Source organism: Morone saxatilis, unplaced genomic scaffold (genome assembly GCF_004916995.1).
Source record: "Morone saxatilis isolate NCDOM2014 unplaced genomic scaffold, NCSU_SB_2.0 Contig10, whole genome shotgun sequence".
Taxonomy (NCBI): Eukaryota; Metazoa; Chordata; class Actinopteri; family Moronidae; genus Morone; species Morone saxatilis.
In genome coordinates this window covers 17969425-17975591 of record NW_023339652.1, presented here as the reverse complement: position 1 = coordinate 17975591, position 6167 = coordinate 17969425, and the positions used below count along the sequence as shown (strand labels likewise).

The window sequence follows — 6167 nt, the reverse complement described above, 5'->3', positions numbered from 1 at the left end:
TTTTCAAGCATGTAGAACTACAGGTGAGGGAGGAGGGGGCGCAACTTGGTGTGTGTGTGTGTGTGTGCCTGCAGTGCTGTGACAGAGAGCCTCAGAAAAAGAGAGGAGGGGGTGTGTTTGTGCCCAACGTTTGTTTATTTCAAAATCAAGCGCGACCCGAACCGGGCCTTTGGCCCTGACCATCGGCAATCGTCGAGCGGGCCAGTTTGGTGGCCAGGCCACTGGGAAATGTCCCGGTGCTCCCAATGGCCAGTCCGCCACTGTTTACATAGCCTACACATAAGTGCTGTATGTACTGTTAAATACGTGTTCATGGTATATAGTGTGCTCCCCAACTAGATAGCTAGAAACATTTAGATCCTTTACTGATGTAAAATGACTGATATCACAGTAGAAATATACTCCAAGTTAAACGTCATTTATCAAATATCATCAAAAGTTCTTGCCATCTTAGAGTCAGATGAAAACATGATATCAAGATATCATATCATATTACAAGATGTGTAGTCTAGAAGCTTTTTTCACAGAAGTGAACCAAAAGCTGAGATATAGGCCTATTATGTATTGGATTGGCAGCCACTCTATAAGATACTGGGCAGTCATAAATAGCACTGTAGAGCCTCAGGCTTCAGCCTCACAAAATGAGACAAACTAAAACTGACATTTTACTTGCTACTGAATTGGAAGTCAGTCCCATGAATGATATAATAAAGTTGTCTTGTTATAAAGTTGGTGATTGGAAGTTGCTCCATACTGGTTGTTGTTAATTGTTGTTGTTACTCATAAAATGAGTACTTGAGAAAATTATTTTGTTTATAAAATAACACACAATCAACAATAATATAAACATAAACAGGTTTCTGTGTATCCTCTGATATCTGATTTCCTGTCCTTATAGAGTCTAAACTATTTGAACCATCAGAAGCAATTGAAAGAAAGAAAAAAAAAAGATTTATTGTGCAAATAAGGTTTTCTTCCTCTATAGTTCCTGTCTAGTGTTAAAGTCTTCTGTCAGACAAAGAACACATGAATGTTGATGCAGACTTTTACTGTTCATCACCTACATGTGTTGCAGTAAACTCAACATTCATTAGTTAATTAGTTAGTTACAGGGAACTACAGCGGAGCCAGTTCGGGCCCTCCAAAAAACATTTTACAATCCCCAAATCCCCTTGGGAGGTGATCGTATTTCTTTCTTTCTAGGAAATTGTGATGCATGTTGAGATGTTTTTAGGCATTTAGGATAAAGTAAGGAAAGGATTTATTGAAAATTGTCGGCAACTTGTTCCACTGAGACAGGGATTGATTAAATTTGTGTTAATTGTTGGAATCGCAACTTCATGGAGGGACTGCTATATTCTATTTTTGCCATACATTTGCCTTACTGAATTATGCATAAACTTAATATTGATTTATGATTTGTGCACGAGGGTGAGTCATCAGTAATTATCATCTTTATTAATCATATCATTAAAAATGTAAAAAAAGGGAGAAAAATGTGAGCTCCCCTGAAGCTATGGTATAGTTTGCACATTTAGTTCACCAAAAACCTGAGCATGTTAGCGCGTTCATGCATAGCACTTCTTATATGTGTAGCTTGGCCCCGCCCTGAGTCCTGAACTCACACACTGCGCACTGATGTGTAGTTAAGAGCTAGTACAGAATACAGTTGCTCAGCTGTTGACTAACACAAGAAGACAAGATCATGCTCTTCACTGGTTACCGGCCAGTTTTAGAATTCTGCTGTATTGCTGAATTGCTGCATCCCTATGAGCCAGCACGCAGCCTCAGATCCTCGGACAGGGTTTTGCTGGCTGATCCTGAGTCCAGGCTCAGGGCTGTAGGTGACCAGGTTTTTGCAGTCAGGGCCCCTCTGCTCTGGAACACCTACCTGAGAGTCTAAGGCTTGCTGAGTCAGTGACATTTTTAAATCGCTTCTTCTAACAGGTTTAACTTTCAGAGTGTCTTGCTCACCTGGTAGAGCTGACGCCCCATGTACCAACGCTGAGTCCTTGCTGCAGTGGCCCAGGGTTTGAATCCATCCTCTGGCCCTTAGCTGTATGTCTTCCCCTCTCTCCTCCTTTCATGTCACTATCCATTAAAGGCAATAAAAGCCCCAAAAAATATTTTTTTAAAACACACTCTTTTTTTAAAACACAAATTAATTCTAGCATGCTGCTTAATGTCTGATACTTCATTAGTACTATCATATTTTACCTATGGGTATTTTCTTTATGTATGTATTTTTCTCTAGTTTTACTGATGGAGGTCTTTCATTCTCTTTTATTTTACTTCACCTCTATATGATTGCAATTGTTATGATTTTATTTTTTGCCTAGTGCCTCCTGAAATGTTTTAATCCTGGTTCTGGCCATGAAAGGCACTTCTGTTTTCTGTTTCTTTCATTTCATTTTGTGATGATAAAATTATAATAAAATAATGTTGTTTTACTACTACACAGTCCACATCTGTATTAAAATACACAGCAAATGAGGGTGGTTCCGGCTTCAGAGTTGGATTCATCTGCATCCAGGATCCCTGGTGGTCAAGATCACCTGCTGGAAAGATGGTTCATTAGAAATTAGGATTGTAACATTGCAGTGTGTACACACTGAATGAACAAATGTTCTAGTGTTATGGGGTTTTCCCATTTATTTTACAGATGTTTTCTGTATTTTTTAAATACATGGAAAGTACAAAGATAGCCTGTGAATTTACATCGAATCTAAGTTAATGTAAAATGTAAGTCTTTAACTGTAATTTACTGCTTATTTAGAGAAACTTTATTTCCAGTTTTTATTGCTGAAAACAGCAATAATTCCTGTACTTTCACAGATGGTGAATTTGATTACAGTTTGATTAGACTTTTAAAATTCAGATTATAATAAAAAGAAGAAATCAAATAATAACAGCACTCTTCTGTAAACTTTTTTTAAAAATATATATTTTTTTATTTGTTATTTTTTTTACCTTTAATTGAAGCAGACAGTCAAAGATAGACAGAAAAGGGGGGCAGAGAGAGAGGATGACACACAGCAAAGGGCCACAGGTCAGACTCAAATCCTGGGCCTCAGTACAAGGGTCGCCAGCTCTACCAACTGAGCTAACCTGTCACCTGTCAAGTCATGTCAAACTGTCATTTGCTCCAGTCCCCTTTAGTAAAACAACCAACACAAAACTCTGATCTCTTAAAAACAAATCAGAATTTCACATTCAGTATTACAGTGTCAGTCTGCTATATTTTCTCCTCTCGTGCAGTTGTTCATGCAGAAACACAAACACAAACATTTTTCTATTTATTTTATTTCAGTAAATGTTTAAAATATGAGAGTGAACACACTGTAAATGTACACATTTCACTTCATTTACTGCTCTGTGAAATTAACTAAAAATTAAACACCTCTTTTATGTAAAACCATGACAATAACGTCAATACTGACACTTGCAGACAATTACATTGAATCAGGAATTAAGAATTATGAATTATATGGAAATTGGTTTTGGAGCAGTAATAGTAAACATTAATGAAATATCTAATGCGAAATGTAGTCCTAAGGAATAAAGTAATAACCACAACCACAATAAAACAAGAAATTATACACTGGGTCTCATGCAGCCACATTCTCTTACATGTATTTTCCCCTACTTTTCTCTCAAGAAAAAAAAGAAGTCAAATATTATTATTAAAAATAATAATTATTCAAATTACAGCAGTAGGTTATGTAGCAACAACAAATTTACAGTAAATACACATATAACACTAGAAGAGAATAAAAATATATCAACAGAAAAAAAACAGCAAATAACTAATGAATTAAAATAACTGAATACATAGTATAACAGTGCATGCCCCATAAATATAAATACATATCTATGAGATACTGATATTGATTAATTGGTATCTAAAATATATCTCTAGAAATCTAGAAGAAGAACTTAAGCAGGCTTAAAATTTTATGTTCTGTTTAATAAACTTTAATTTCCAGAGCATCAGTGGTGTTACAGGACAAAGTTGAAACTCTAGAGTTCTAAAATCTGAAAGCTTAACATGTATGTAACATTGTATGTTTCATACAATAGAACTGTGCGAGGTATACAAGGATTTTTATAGTTGATATTGGGATCAATGGACCAATAATGTTTCTTTAGCCCACTCATTTAATAATACAATAATTTTAATTACTCTAATTACTAAAATATATCTAAATTGGATTATATGATAGTCATGTGTTTTTTATGTTCCTCCCATCTAAAAAGTTTGTGTGCTTGTGTTAGACAAACAATTTGTGGACAGTGGAATAGATATTTTTTCTTATCTTAGGTAAGAGTGCTTTCAACCACTCATAAAATGTTTTCTCACCTGAGTGAAGAGCAAACATAGGGAAACATTGGTGAATCAGTGGGTATTAAGAAATACGAAAAACAAATAAATGGATATCTTGCATGAGGCCCATTGTGTATGACAAATAATATAGCTCAAAGCATCTTTCCTGTGAAAATCAAAGTCTACTCAGTGTGATTGACAGGAGAGATGATCAGAGGGGCAGAGTTTTTACCACCATCATTAAGACCTGGACTAAAGTATGGGTAGAGTTTCTCAGTGAAGTTACAGCCAGTAAAGGAGTAGATGAGAGCTCGCTATCTACATCATGAAAAGGAGCAAAACCAAGACCCTCCTCATAACTCCAAGAACACCCCCACCTTCTCAGGCTTCGACTTTAGAGATAGATGGACACCAGGCTCATCAAGAGCTTTGTACTCATTTCCATTCTTCAGCCAAATAACCCAAAAGCCTGTCGTTGGGCAAACTGCAATATGTCCCTTCCTGTTGACCGACTCTCTGGCCACTCCTAAATCCCATCTAGTCTTCCCTTTAACCTGAACCTCGTAATAAAATCTTCCTGAAGAGAAACTTTGCCTTCCTAAGACAGCAAGGACTTATTGGGAAAATCTCACCGGATTGTCTGACATAGTTTTCTGTTTTGATTACCACAACTGACGCATGATTTTTATCTCAGACAAAATGAGGCTGAATGTGCAGTGTCAGGATCAAGAGTCACAATCCCTGCAAAGCTGGACCCTTTTCAACCTCAACTTCGCACACAAGCTTCTCAATCCTTTACTGGAGGTCTCCTGCCCCAGCTGAGCCACAGGCTCTCCTCACAGTCCCTTCATATAATGAGTGCAACTGGTGAACTCTGACCTCTGTCCAGTCTTTGGTGGGTAGGGCTGTGTTCAGGGATGGGAAGCTTTGAAGGAGCTGGAAGTGGTCTTCGCTGCGTGAGAGCTGCTCCACTTCAGCACTTCTCTTTATCAACTCAGATATTTCCTCTTCTAGCTCTATGATGAAGCCTTTAGCCTGTTTCTCTGTGGTTTTTTGCTTCTCTTCAATTTTGTCAATGAGCTGAGCCAGACCTCTCTCAACAGACTGCATCAGACCAGTGAAGACCTGCATGCTGTCTGCTGTCTCTCTCTGTGCATCTTCCTTACTGAGCTTCACTGACTGTTTGATCTGCTGAATCTTCAGTCGTCTCTCCTGGATCATCAACTGAATTTCAGCTTCTAACTTCCCCAGTTTAGCTTTCTCTACCTTATATTCTTCTTTCATAGGAATAAAGACATGTACCTTATGCTCTGATTCAGTGCAGAACAGACACACGCACATCTGGTCAGTCTTACAGAACACCTCCAAAGGTCTATCATGCTTCTTACACACTGTCTTCCAGGTTCTTCACAGGATTGATCAGCTCATGTCTTTTCAGTCCTAGGATTCTGAGATGAGGCTCCAGGTGAGTCTCACAGTAGGAGGCCAGACACGCCAGGCAGGACGTCAGGGCCTTCAGTTTGGTTTCAGTGCAGATGTCACACAGAACTTCTCCTGAGTTGGCATATTTTTGCGCTAAGCAGCTGCTAGCTTTCTTTACAGCTGACCGTCTGAACTCATCAGCCATCTCAGATATGAATGTGTTGATCCTCAGCTCAGGTCTTCTGTCAAAGACATCTTTACACATGGGACACTGGCTTTAGACATTAACGTCCCAGTGTTGTGCGATGCAGTTTTTGCAGAAGTTGTGTCCACAAGGTATGGTAACTGGATGAGAGAACACATCCAGACAGATGGAACACAGAAACTGCTCTTCAGAGAGGAGACTGTAGGCAGCAGACAT

The 6167-nt window shown here is 38.4% G+C and overlaps 1 pseudogene; it reads right to left on the bottom strand.

Annotated features, from left to right (window-relative positions):
• Window positions 1-3921: 3921 nt before the first annotated feature.
• Window positions 3922-6167, bottom strand: LOC118339082 (annotated as a pseudogene).